The 15022-nt window shown below is 33.4% G+C and overlaps 1 long non-coding RNA gene across 2 annotated transcripts in view; it reads right to left on the bottom strand.

The window, feature by feature from the left end:
• Positions 1-15022, bottom strand: part of LOC142233204 (uncharacterized) — a 94437-nt gene that overhangs the window by 66824 nt on the left and 12591 nt on the right. For both annotated transcript variants that reach the window (XR_012721353.1, XR_012721352.1), the window contains exon 2: positions 3861-4141. This is a non-coding gene — a long non-coding RNA (uncharacterized LOC142233204). The remainder of the gene's footprint in view (positions 1-3860; positions 4142-15022) is intronic.

Below are 15022 nucleotides of genomic sequence, written 5' to 3'. Positions count from 1 at the left end.
GGGGTTATAAATCACGATTTCTTATACAATTCAACATAGGACGTTGGGGATATACTTACTTCGACTTTGACTTGGTGCACGTAATTGTTATTGATGTAGGTCACACAGATATTGCAAATTGGCCACATCAAACCTCTATTAGGCCCCATATAAATCGACCCTCAGATTTGACTTTCCCTTTGAAAGAGCAAATAAATTCCGATCCGGTTGAAATTTGTTAAAAGGCACTGGTGAAAAGGTGGGCACAAAAAGCATACATTGACTGCATACGATAGCGGTTAGACCTACAATGTTATATGCTGTTGTGATCTGGTGGCTGTCACTTCAGCAGCCGACAAGTTTAAATAAAGATCAGTGAATGACGTGCTTGTGTATTTCAGGTGCATTCAATAAGACAGAAAAAGAATCTCTTAATGTCATGTTGCATTTAATGCATTTAGACATATAGGCCAAACAGTCAGCTGCAATAACGACTGTACGGTTGCGCAAGCTATCGCTGTGATTGGAAAAAAGAAACATTAGCAATAGAAGTTGTGAAAAATTGGCTGAGAAGTAATGTTCCATCAAATGTGCCATAAATATATACACAGAAGGTCTCATTGAAAATTAAAAAAAAGTTTCCTTGGACTCTGTATTCATTAACTCGAAAACGTCCATAGACTGTCGCAAATCTCAACGAGATGGCTGAGCTGTATCTAATATGCATGCCTGGCCACAAGTAGATACCGGGGAACTGCGAAGCGGATGATATAGTAAGGCTAGAAATTACTTTACATATTCCAGGGGAACTAGCTACCTGCAGCTTGCATGAGCATGAGAAGGCTGTTATGTCCGATGGGATTATTGCAAGGGTAGCAAAAAAACCAAGCAAAACTTAAATCGCACACTAGATATGGCAGTGTTTTCAAGACGTCAGCTATCACTCCTGATATCTGCTAAAACGGATCGATGTCTGATAGGCGAGTTTGAAAAAATTGTTGGAGTAATGACTAATGCATGAGCTGTCATGACGCGGAGGAAAAGGCACCAGTAAGACCTGGAAAATGTTAATAGAAGCAGTTGCTAATGTTTTGGAAAAATCAGTTGATCAATTTTTGTTCAACCGAAGAAAAGAAGCAGATGGGATCAACGGTAAAAATTGCCGTGCTAAATTTGTTCATATCGGTTCATATTTAATTAGTTTTAGAATCCTCTATATAAACTGATAGAGAACTAACTTTGACTCCAAGTAATTCGATTGTGGTTGACAGTCTTTAGTAGAATTTTGTAAGCAATCCATGGTGAAGGGTAGGGAGCCACCGTGGTGCAATGGTTAGGTTAGGTTAGGTTATGTGGCAGCCCGATGTATCAGGCTCACTTAGACTATTCAGTCCATTGTGATACCACAGTGGTGAACTTCTCTCTTATCACTGAGTGCTGCCCGATTCCATGTTAAGCTCAATGACAAGGGACCTCCTTTTTATAGCCGAGTCCGAACGGCGTTCCACATTCCAGTGAAACCACTTAGAGAAGCTTTGGAACCCTCAGAAATGTCACCAGCATTACTGAGGTGGGATAATCCACCGCTGAAAAATTTCTTGGTGTTCGGTCGTAGCAGGAATCGAACCCACGACCTTGTGTATGCAAGGCGGGCATGCTAACCATTGCACCACGGTGGCTCCCCGGTGCAATGGTTGCATGCCCGCCTTGCATACACAAAATAGTGGGTTCGATTCCTGCTTCGACCGAACACCAAACAGCTTTTCAGCGGTGGATTATCCCACCTCACTAATGGTGGTGACATTTCTGAAGGTTTCAAAGCTTCTCTAATTGGTTTCACTGCAATGTGGAACGCCGTTCGGACTCGGCTATAAAAAGGAGGTCCCTTGTCATTGAGCTTAACATGGAATCCGGCAGCACTCAGTGATAAGAGACAAGTTTCACAACTGTGGTATCACAATGGACTGAATAGTCTAAGTGAGCCCGATACATCGGGCTGCCACCTAACCTAATAACATACATAATTCGGCCTGGATGAGCTTTCAGTCGCAATATACTTTTTTATTATCTTAAGATGTGTTTTCCTGATTTAACGAAGCCCGCCTAAATGCGGAATTGGGCCTTAGAGGGTTAATAATGAATATTTTTAAAATGTCATTTGGACAGGAAGTCAATGAGGCAAATATAAGAAACGAAACATGAACATTTTCATCACTCATTTTGTAAAGGATTCCTACTCTTCTCCACTACATCCTTCGTTATTGTTTTCAATGTATAGTTTTAATTCAATGCTCATAGCACACAATTAAGCAATTAAATAATTTATTGACAATAATATTTGTTGTAATTGTTTTTGTTTTCTTGCTATGACCTTATTATACACCCTTACCCCATTATGGCTAATGTAGCAGTGGAAGCAATGGAGTCCAAATAGTAAATTAATTAAAGTGTTATATATTTCGCATAATATATTTACGTGCCTCCGGAGCACAGAGTGTGGATGCAGGCGTAACGTGTTTATTGTTCCTCGGTCATTAGTTATGGTTGGATAATTTTTGTATGAAGCATTGACTCGACGAATGATGGGCTATGAAGGCGTTTGTAAGAAATTCTTCCGTCACTCGCGGTTGGGTCAACAGTTTTGGCTACGAGTTAATTTTGGAGCTAAAAGACTCCCTTTGACTAGGATAGACACAATGTGAATGAGTTTCCTTTGGCACAACTAATTGCTAATTAGCAGGATAACAGCAAATGAATATTGATAGAAATGATTCCATGATGGATGCTAAGAATATCTTTGTTCTTGCAATGAACACTGAAGCACTACAGGCTATAACTAAATGGCTAGTGCTATATATGTGGGAGAAGTTAATTACGGTTAGTAAGGTCCAGTCAGTCGATGATAGAAATCGAAGTAATCATCATGAATGAAATTTAATTATGTTACTCACAAAGCGTATTGGGAAGAAGCTAAATTAATGGGGGACCAATTCCCACTTCACTCTATTGTGATATGGGATTTTTACCTAAACCATCGCAAATTACCATGGAGGGGAAAATGTTAAGTAACACTATAGGATAGGCTCATGTACACAGGAAATAATTCCACAACTAAACTGCCAACAACGAAAATTGGGTAAGTAGTGGTGCTTAAAACTGCTCAAGTCATTGAAGTATCAAAAAGTGCTAGACCTCACCAGCTGCACCATTGCATTCAGCACACGTTAACAAATAATGGTTTAAAAACGAAGATCCTCATGTACACAGGAAAAATTTCCACAACTAAAGTGCCCAACAAAAAATTGGGTAGGTAGTGGTGCTTAACAACTGCTCAAGTCATTGAAGTATCGAAACGTGCTAGACCTCTCCAATGCACAAAAAGTTAGACTGGATAGGGCTAAGCAGCTGCACCATTGCATTCAGCACACGTTAACAAATAATGGTTTAAAAACGAAGATCCTCACTTCATTATACCGCATAATGGTCACCAAAATTTCTAGATCTCAATCCGGAAATTTTGCGGTAAGTTGGGAATAGGCCCAAGATACCACATAGCCACATTCGTGCAGCGTGTGATGGCGTTGTCGGCCGTTTGAATGCCATTATTAGTGCCATTTGAAAAATAAAATTAAAAAAAAAAATACATTACATATCAACTACCTATATACCATATAGACGAATTATTTCTATCAGGACAGTAAAGGGCACAAATAAACCAGTCCGCCCGTAACCGTTGATTACATGTGTCATCTGTATTATTTTTTGTTTGTTTTTTGAAATATCGGTTAATATGGGATCTATAGAAAATCATGAATATATTTTTGGATCATATCAGTTATAAACATTAAAGGTAACAAACTAAACAAATTTTATTGACTTACCCCTCAAATGCTTCACAGAATTGTAGCCGTTCTGTTAAATATTCCCTTGAATATTTTTCTTTTTTTTTGAATGACGAATCTAGCTTTTCTCTTCAATTATTTCCCCAGATCCTATTTGATAAGTTGTCATCTTGACGTCCATATCAAAATGGTAACATTAATGAGTTAAGACTTTAGAGTGTTCCGTTTATGAGTGCATGCCATTATCAAAGGAAGTGACTTCTGCTTGCCGTTGTCGTCAACTTTCTTCGTTGCTCGTCACCAACGAATTAGGTTAATTGCTGTAAAATATTAAAATACAGGCAAAAAACGGAAAAATTAAAAAAAGCAAAATATTTTTTATGTGTGCTGACGTATAGAAAATTATCCACTCTTCGGTCATACATTAAAAAAATCAAGTCTGTCGTAAAGCATTAAAGTACGCTCGTGCATGTAAATTAAATTGAAAAGGAGGGGAGATCACACAGCACTGTGTTTACATAGAGCTATAAGACTTGGTTTGTGATTGACACAACAAAATATTAGGTTTGGCCATAAAACACTGTCAAAAAATCTCAAGCAAAAATTATGTATTCGCTTTTTTGTGATAAAGAAGAAACATGAAATTTTTTGTTTTTTTTTTCACGAAAAATGTATCGTATCATGTGTAAAATATTTGTATGTGAATTTAAGCAATTCGTGTTTAAAATTTATTTGTATATATAGGAAATTCTTTTGAACTGGGCTGAATTTCTCTGAATCTCAGACCCTATGCGATACTACAGAAAAACCACAAATTCTCAGTGGACTCGATGAGATCAATTGACTGATATAGACCACCAAATTTCAACAGGATTGGATGAAATTTGTTCATCCCTGAGACTCAGAAAGTCAAATTTGGGCAAGGGTTCATATGGGGGTACAACAACAAATGGTCAATTATGGTCCTAAAGGGTGATACGGTCAAAATTTGGTCAAGGGAAAACGCGTGTAAATCGGTGAAATCGTATATTTAAAAAATCAAATTAAATTTCTTTTTCAAGTTCAATTAGTATAAAATTCAGGAAAAATATTCAGTTAGGCTTTCGCTTTTCCAATTCCGAATTGCCGGGCCTCACGCTTGACACCTGCCATCAGATTTTGTACAGCCACTTGTCCACCTTCTTCGCCGCAGAAAGCCAGTTTGCCTTGAACTGCTGCTCGTTCTTAGCAGTTTTTTGGTCTTCTTTAGGTTCCGCTTGACAATAGCCCAGTATTTCTCAATTGGGCGGAGCTCTGGCGTGTTGGGAGGGTTCTTGTCCTTAGGAACCACCTGCACGTTGTTGGCGGCGTACCACTCCATGGCCTTTTTACCGTAATGGCAAGATGCCAAATCCGGCCAAAACAGTACGGAACAACCGTGTTTCTTCAGGAAAGGTAGCAGACGTTTATGCAAACCAGGTATTTCTTTGCGAACTTTGACAGTTTTATGTGCTTGAAAATATCTGCTACCTTTCCCCTTCCTTTTGCCGTATAAAACTCCTGTCCCGGAAGCTGCTTGTAGTCGGCTTTGACGTAGGTTTCGTCGTCCATTACCACGCAGTCAAACTTCGTCAGCATCGTCGTGTACAGCCTCCGGGATCGCGCTTTGGCCGTCGTATTTTGTTTATCATCACGATTTGGAGTCACTACCTTCTTGTAAGTCGATAGTCCGGCTCGTTTTTTGGCTCGATGCACGGTTGTAGACGATACACCCAGCTTATTTGCGGCATCTCGGAGAGAGGTTAGGGTTTCGCTTGAAACTACCGGCAACTCTCTTTGTCGTATCAGCGGCTTCCGGTTTTCGATTTCCCCCCGATCCAGACTTCCTGGCTGTCGACAAACGTTCCCCAAACACTTTAATTACATTTGTAACGGTTGATTTTGCAACTTTTAGCGATTTTGCCAGCTTTGCGTGCGAGTAGCTCGGATTTTCGCGATGCGCGAACAAAATTTTGATACGCTGCTCTTCTTGCTTGGACGGCATTTTGACAACTGAAGAGTGAATTCCAAAATCAAAATAGGAGCAACATTCTACACACACACACCTTCAAAATGAGGGGTGTTTTTTAAATGCAAAATTGAAAGAAATACGTCAAGTTTATATTGACCAAATTTTGACCGTATCACCCTTTATAGCAATTGTTTGCAATCATGTACTTGTCACAAGTCTCATTGTGAAGATTTTGAGATTTCAACAGATCGCTAGACGGACGGACAGACATCGATAAATCGACTCAGAATCACGGTAGATTTTTTACTGTTTGGTAGATTGGTAGAACTCTTGATGTTTTGGTAGATTTTGCATAATAATATTTTTGACAAAATTTTCTATAGAAATAAAATTTTGGGAAAATTTTGTACAGAAATAAAATTATGAGAAAATTTTCTATAGAAATAAAATGTTGAGAAAAATTTTTATAGAAATACAATGTTGAGAAAATTCTGTATAGAAATACAATTTTGAGAAAATTTTCTATAGAAAAAATTTAATATAGAAATAAAATTTTGACAATATTTTCTATATAAATACAATTTTGAAAAAAATTTTGTAGAGAAATACAATTTTGACAAAATTTTCTTTAGAAATAACATTTTGACAAAATTTTCTATAGAAATAAAATGTTTAATCAAATTTTCTATAAAAACAAAATTCATAAAATGTGCTATAGAAATAAAATTTTGATTTTTTTAATTTGGTAGAATTTGCTTCAAATTTTGGTACATTTTTGTTGACAACCATACTCAGAATTCCACCACAACCAATAATATATATATATACTTTATGGGGTCTGAGACGAATAATTCACAAATATGTTACAAATGTGATGAGAAAAGCGGGCCTGCGACCGGTCATCTCGGATCCCAAAGATGTCAAAATATAAAAAAAAAAAACTATAAAAAATTATATCGAAGTTGGTAGAAAAGATGGGAGTGGCCGCATGAATGATGTGTCCAGACAATGATATCCTATTCCGACTGCCAAACTATATCTAATACCATATCGATTAGGCATATAAATAGTAGTAATATAAAATTCAAGTCTACTTTTGTAAAGTTAAAATTTTCACTAAAAAACGTCGGGAGTTTTTCAGGATTTTGATGGACTTTTGTTTTTTGTGGTGACGAAAAACATTTTCGCTCTAGGATCATTTGTATATACGAGTAAATTATGTTTCTCATATAAAATTTGTGTTTTAATTTTTTAGGGTGATTACGAATTAACGTCCTTTTGACTGTAGGACCCATAGTTATAAAAAAATCAAATAGATATTTCAATTTTTCTTAAAAAACTGCAAAAATCGTTCTTGTTTCACTGTCTGCGGGTAGTACTGCCTTCTTGCACTTCTTTACGATTACATTTTGTTTTTTTGAAATTAAAACACCATATATGAGGAAAATCCAAATATTTTCTTTATATGCATACACACATGAAGCACATGGGGGAAATGCTGTCAAAGGCGAGACTCTGATGGCAACACATCACTTGTGATTAATGTGAATTGCTTTTCATCTCATGTTTCTGCTAAGCCCCGCACTTTTTTCCAAAAGCAATTATGGCCAAAAGATACTTAAATGAGGTTTTTTCTCTTTGCTGGACTGCTGTCAATCATAAACACATCCAGTGAACATGGGATAGATATGCGTTCCGAAATAAAATTCGGAAAAATGAAAAAAAAAAAAACAATAAATTGGCAACAAAATGCTTATTTCGCATTTGTAAATAATAAATAAGTTCTAGTTTTCAGGTCATAAAACACTCTAGTATTTTTATATATCCTCTACCATGATGAAGTGGATCATAGAAAGTTTGTCTTTTGGCTTGAAACATATCGGAAAATAATTTTCCAACCCTAGAATTTTGATATATTCTTCATCGGAAATAAAACTTTTTTAGGCCATATATTGTTCGCCTGTCTGTCTTTAGTATTTCTCTAGGATGTTGTTCAACTCCAAAGTCAATTAATGGTTCAGTAATCCGGCTGTGCTATGGAAATGTGCCAGATATTCATTAGTTGGCTGTGGACAGGTCCATTTTGAAGCTGCGATACAAATATATAACCCTGTTTAGATATCACCCGATTGCCAAATTGATTGATGTGCATCAATTATGGTGTACATCAATCCTTATATCGACCTATTTTTGGAACATATACAAGTCGCAAATTTTATTCGTATTTCTTACCTTACAAGTTCTGTGGCATAGTGTAGAGATGACTTCCTAACAACCATAATTTGTTACTTCATATTTTAGCATAACCTCAGTTTTACAAAATTGCTACAGCAAATATTTGTTAGCACCTAGAACATATTTTATGAAACGAAAAACGGAATACACATCAATCACCACCTTAACTATTTTCTGTTTTGCGATTTCATTTTCATCTATGACGCCAGCAGCCCAGTGGTTTTTAAGTTTATCGAACCCTCCATTATGACTGTGTGTCATTAACCTCTCGAGTTCGAGTGTTTTTCTGTCGGTCCGTCTGTCTCTTCAATTGGCCTCTACTGTGTCGAGACATTTCGTGGAAAATTTTTATTTTCCGTCTGTGAATTTTGATTGATGTCCCAACTGACAAAGGTAGTTTGGGTTTGCCAAAAGTATATTGGATTGCCATTCGAGTGCTCTTGCTAAAACGAATGCAGCAAATCGGATTGCCAATTGATATTAATGTCGATAGACTGCAGAAAATTGGAATATGTTGAAGATGTTTGTTGTTTTTTTATTGCAAAATGGGTTTAACAAGGGCTGGGCTGTCTATATGATATCAAAACAATCTATCAATTGTGAAATATATAGTAATAAAACAAAGGAAGGAAAATTTGGATGATTTTTTTTTTTATTTTCAATGGAAAATGTAACCTAGAGAAAGTTAGGTAGAATTTCTATACTTATAAAATTTCTTTGAATTTTTATTATTTATATACAATTTTATTGAAATATTTTTTTTATAGTTTTGTCGAAAGTTTTCTATTTCAACAAATTATTTTATAAAAACAAAAATTTTAATATTGCAATATTATTGCAATAGAAAATTTATCATGTTGTATTATTACAGATAATTTTGGTAACATTTTTGTTGAAAATTGTTTTTTTTTTTTACAGAAAATTTAGTTAAATGTATTGTTTTTATAAAACAATTTGTTGAAATAGAAAACTTTTTTGAAATTTTATATTTATAGAAAATTTTGTTAAAATTTTATATTTATAGAAAATTAGGTTGAAATTTTACATTTTTGGAAAATTGTAATAGAAAATTTATCATGTTGTATTGTTACAGATAATTTTGGTAACATTTTTGTTGAAAATTGTTTTTTTTACAGAAAATTTAGTTAAAAATTTTGTTTTTATAAAACAATTTGTTGAAATTTTATATTTATAGAAAAATTTTGTTAAAATTGTATATTTATAGAAAATTTCGTTGAAATTTTTCATTTTTAGAAAATTTATGTAGAAATTTAAGTTTATGGAATATGCCACTGAAATTTTGTTTTTGTAGAAAACTTTGACATATGATTTTTATATAAAATTTCCTTATTTCGCAGAAATTTTATTTCTATAGAAAATTTCGTCGAAATTTTATTTCTATAGAAAATTTCGTCGAAATTTTATTTTTATAGAAAACTTCGTCAATTTTATTTTTATAGAAAATTTCGTCAATATTTTATTATAGGAAATGTAGAAAATGCCGTCAAAATTTTATTTCTATAGGAAATTTCGTCGAAATTTTATTTTTAAGAATTATTTTTCATAGTTTCGGCTATAGGTCGATTAAAAAACATAGATATGATGTTTTTCTTTTATTTTTATTTCCAATATTTCGGTTGACTTCGTCAAAACCGTTTTCAAGGATTTGTTCTGATGTACACAGCTTCAAACTCTGTTTTACAACAGGGTCTTCTTTCCCCACTAATTATTCCAAGCTCGTTCCCTTGGCTGTGGTTTCGCTAGATAGTAGATAGGGATAATCATCCAGAAATTTTATTTCTATAGAAAATTTCGTCGAAATTTTATTTTTATAGGAATTTTATTGCTATAGAAAATTTCGTTGCAATTTTATTTCTATAGTAAATTTCGACGACATTTTATTTCTATAGAAAATTTCGTCGAAATTTATATTATACGAATTTTATTGCTATAGAAATTGCGTTGAAATTTTATTTCTATAGAAAATTTCGTCGAAAGTTTATTTCTATAGAAAATTTCAAGAAATTTTATTTCTATAGAAAAATGTCGTCGAATTTTGTCGAAATTTTATTTCTATGGAAAATTTCGATAAAATTTTATTTCTATGGAAAATTTTTGTTGAAAATTGTTTTTTTACAGAAAATTTAGTTAAAAATTTTGTTTTTATAAAACAATTTGTTGAAATAGAAAACTTTGTTGAAATTTTATATTTATAGAAAATTTTGTTAAAATTTTATATTTATAGAAAATTTCGTTGAAATTTTTCATTTTTAGAAAATTTATGTAGAAATTTAAGTTTATGGAATATGCCACTGAAATTTTGTTTTTGTAGAAAACTTTGACATATGATTTTTATATAAATTTTCCTTATTTCGCAGAAATTTTATTTCTATAGAAAATTTCGTCGAAATTTTATTTCTATAGAAAATTTTGTCGAAATTTTATTTCTATAGAAAATTTCGTCGAATTTTTTTTTTATAGAAAACTTCGTCAATTTTATTTTTATAGAAAATTTCGTCGATATTTTATTATGGGAAATGTAGAAAATGCCGTCAAAATTTTATTTCTATAGGAAATTTCCTCGAAATTTTATTTTTAAGAATTATTTTTCATAGTTTCGGCTATAGGTCGATTAAAAAACATAGATATGATGTTTTTCTTTTATTTTTATTTCCAATATTTCGGTTGACTTCGTCAAAACCGTTTTCAAGGATTTGTTCTGATGTACACAGCTTCACACTCTGTTTTACAACAGGGTCTTCTTTCCCCACTAATTATTCCAAGCCCGTTCCCTTGGCTGTGGTTTCGCTAGATAGTAGATAGGGATAATCATCCAGAAATTTTATTTCTATAGAAAATTTCGTCGAAATTTTATTTTTATAGGAATTTTATTGCTATAGAAAATTTCGTTGAAATTTTATTTCTATAGAAAATTTCGTCGGCATTTTATTTCTATAGAAAATTTCGTCGAAATTTAACTTCTTTAGAAAATTTCGTCGAAATTTTATATCTATACGAATTTTATTGCTATAGAAATTGCGTTGAAATTTTATTTCTATAGAAAATTTCGTCGAAAGTTTATTTCTATAGAAAATTTCAAGAAATTTTATTTCTATAGAAAAATGTCGTCGAATTTTGTCGAAATTTTATTTCTATGGAAAATTTCGCTAAAATTTTATTTCTATGGTAAATTTCGCCAAAATTTTGTTTTTATAGAAAATTTCACCGAAATTTTATTTCTATAGAAATTTTCGTCGACATTTTATTTCTATAGAAAGTAAGCTAGCTTGAAGAAAGAATCCAGCTTTCCCTGTCTCATGTGGGCCGACATACACCTAAGTCTGTATTCGACTTGTTTTGCGTTCTAACTTCTTTCCCATTTATATTCTTCCCATATTCCAGAAACTCGGTATGTTTATTGACTACCCTTATTTCCTTCTAGTCCCTGTTCGCGTGCTGTGTCAGCTCCCGGATCATTTCTGCCTCGTTGCGGTAAAGCAGGCCATTGACATAGGTTGTTTTCCCCTTGAAAACCAGCTCTATATAACCATCATACGCTGCTAGTATTAGGCTAACTCTAGGTGGCCAATCATAATTCCCACGGCCCTTCTACCTGTTGTCCTACTCTCTTTTAGTAGTTTTTCCATCATTTTCACCCCCGTATGCCTTCAGTCTTGCCGTTTCTTGGATCTATCGGTGTAACTGTTATTCTCCTCTGGTATCTGTTCTTGGGTACGATTCTTCCAGGGCCATCCCTATAGTGTCTATGGAATATGTTTTTAAAGAAAATATGGACATTTTTCTAGAAGCTTTCATTTTTAGATTTTTAAAAATTTTTTACAGAAAATCTTGTCGAATTTATAAGCTTTCCTTTTTTATTTTAGTTTTTTCCTTAGATACATTTCATCAATCATTGAGTGAATGTGTTTTCTCTTAAATTATTTGGATTTGCTGAACCCTTTAGTAAAGCTTTTAAAAAATCAATTTTCCATAAACCACAATAAAAGTCGGTTTATTCATGCAAGTCTTTAATTTGTGACGATGGTTAACCATGCTAACTACAATTTCATTTAAATACAATTTCACTCAAGGACATTTCTCCACATACGCATACAGTTCATTGTGCAAGTTCAGTTCTCTTGGGTTTTGTACGGATGCTTCTATAGTTAAAAAAAAACTCAACCAGTCATGGTTATTGTTTGATACCTGTAACCAAGTGATGAATTGATATGATATGAGGTTGAGAGTAAAAATGGCGTAAACATTTAAATAAAATGTTCACAAGTACTAACTGATTTTCATTCGAATAATGTTGAAAATTTCGTTAAAAACAAACCGAGAATGCGGATTGTAGTCTTTACGAAACATGGCAGTGGAAGGCCCACAAATTCGTAAGTTTTCTGTACTAAATAAGAAATTAAAATTTCTTTCTTTAATCCATTTTTCCTCTCATAACTATATTCCGGTGGCAAATGGCTTGTTATTGAGCTTATGAATGTAATGTGTGGGGAAAGCCATCTACTTCCTTTATTTGCCTTCTAACACATGGTGTTCATCATATCTAACCGAATTCGTTATCACCATACCATTCGATATCGTGCAGCTTTCGATTGATGGTATAGGTGGTGATGACAACGCTTGAATCTCATATTATGGGGAAGTTAGTAAAAAATCTTTTTCAGCAAATTAGTTTAATATACGTGCACAAAATGAATGAAGGGTAAATAGAATTGTGCGAATAACTGATGAATTGGATAGAAAGTAAGCCTTCCGAAAGCTCAAGAGGTCAAATTTGGTGATTGGTTTGCACACCAAAAAAATTATTTGAATCTAAATATTTTGGCCTTTGCTTAAAGATTTTTGCATTGATTCTGAACTAAAGATGGGACTTCTATGAAATAAACTCATATTTTTTTTGGAAACCTCCCAGGTTCTAATCTACACATATGGAAAAAATATTTCCTTCCAAACGAAATTTTTGATCAACGAAATTTCCCTTTTTTTAATATTTTCTTTCAAGACAATTAAATCCTATTTTTTTGTTTTGAAACGGAGCTAAGTGTTTGGTGGCATCGGTTGGCTAGGATGTACTATGAGTTACTGTAACCGAGGGAAACGATTACAGGAACTTTGTTGCCTCAAACTCAATTGAAGTGCTTGAGCCGAAATTTGCTTGATAAACAGTCACATTTTGCAGCACAATAACGTTCGGCCACGTGTTGCAAAACGCCTAAAACCTTATTTGGAAATACTCAAATGGGAAATTCTATCCTAAGCGCTCCATAGCCTAGGTATTGCTGCTTTTGACACGCCTTTGTTCCGATCTATGAGGTATGACTTCGCTGAAAAAACTGTGTGGATTCGCGGATTGAGTCAAAAGACGTGTCGTTTTCGTCGTGGTATACGTATGTTGCTGAAAAATGGGAAAAACTAGCGATGGACAATACTTCGATTGATCAGTCTGTTGCAATAAGTTCTCAAAAAAATTTTCAATTCGCGCATTTTTAAATTGTCCTTCCAAAATTTATGACAGTCAAGAAATATGAGGACTCAGGTTCGAATATTTTTTATTTTAGTACGATTATTTCAAAACTTTTCATGACCAATGCAAACTTTTCATGGCCAAAGCAAACGCTGTTCTTGAAATCGTGAACATCTGTGGATGAATACATGAAGATTTCTTTTTGATCTCTCATAAATGCTTCCGTTCACAATTTTGGAATGTATTTTTTGTTTTTTTTTTCTTTTTATTAATTTTTTCTATTAGTGTAGAATTTACGGGCTGTGATGAGAATTAACCCTTTGACTACCGATGTCGACTTAGGAGGACATTCGAAAACGACAATAAACTCTATTTCCCCAATTAGTTTCGATTTATTTCTCGATGTTATTTATTTTAAGTATTTTCCATATTAGTGAGCGTTTTTATAAAAATCTTTAACATTAAACGATAAATACGAAATTTTGAGACCATTTTTCTACTGTATGTCTCTAGTAAAGGGTCATTCATACAGTAATTAGAGCTGATACTTTTTTGGGAATCTTTTTTGTCTTTTTTCTCATAATTTGACAGATATTAAAGGCCAAATAGCGCTTTTTTCACAAGATTATTTGGTCACAATTCAAGAATCAGGTTTTCAAAACAAATTCATATAGCTCTTGAAGTAATTGAAGTAGGTCCTCACAATTACAATTTTTGTTATACATGCTGTTAGTACACATGAAAACAGAAGAAACATTTAAAATTTTCAATTTAAAATTGATTTCGGTAGTGAAAGGGTTAAAAAGTCGACTTTTCGAGTTTCTGCAGGTTTTGCGACTTTTTCGATGTGTGGACTTTTTCCAATTCTTAATCGACTTTGACGTTTTGTGATAGAAAGACGATTTTCGACTTTTGTCTAAAAAACTCAATTTTTCAATTGAGGAGTGACAGCCAGATCTATCTCAACTCAGGAGACGATTCTGAGCAAACATATTTTTGTTTGGAAACATTTTCCTGCAAATTTTATACCATGACTTAAACTTAAAAAGGGGGGTTTAAAATCAACTTTTTTTTATTACTGAAGTTTTAATCTTTTGTTTGGCTTTACAAACCATCATTTACCACATTTCATATTTTTTTTTGAAATATTGCTCTCATTATTCAGGTTTTCTGAACCCATAAATGACCATCCTTTTTTGGTTTTACAAGTCATTTATAAAAATAATGGAATTGAGGTGAATGGGTCATGAAATCATATTCATCATCAGCTAGGCTATGAGTACATCATCAAGTTCCTATTCGAATGGCTATTGCATTCTTTGAAACGAAACCCATAAATATAGACGACTCACAATTCCAATGCTAAGAAATTTCTTGCCTAACGATGATATAAAGAATTTATGAATAGCCAACCAGCCATTCATAAATGCTGATCCTATTTTCGCTACGTTCTGTCCTTCCTCTATTATTATTATTTTTTTGTTTTTGGTTAAA

Source organism: Haematobia irritans, chromosome 4 (assembly GCF_050003625.1).
Source record: "Haematobia irritans isolate KBUSLIRL chromosome 4, ASM5000362v1, whole genome shotgun sequence".
Classification (NCBI taxonomy): Eukaryota; Metazoa; Arthropoda; class Insecta; order Diptera; family Muscidae; genus Haematobia; species Haematobia irritans.
This window is presented reverse-complemented; position numbering and strand designations above follow the sequence as displayed.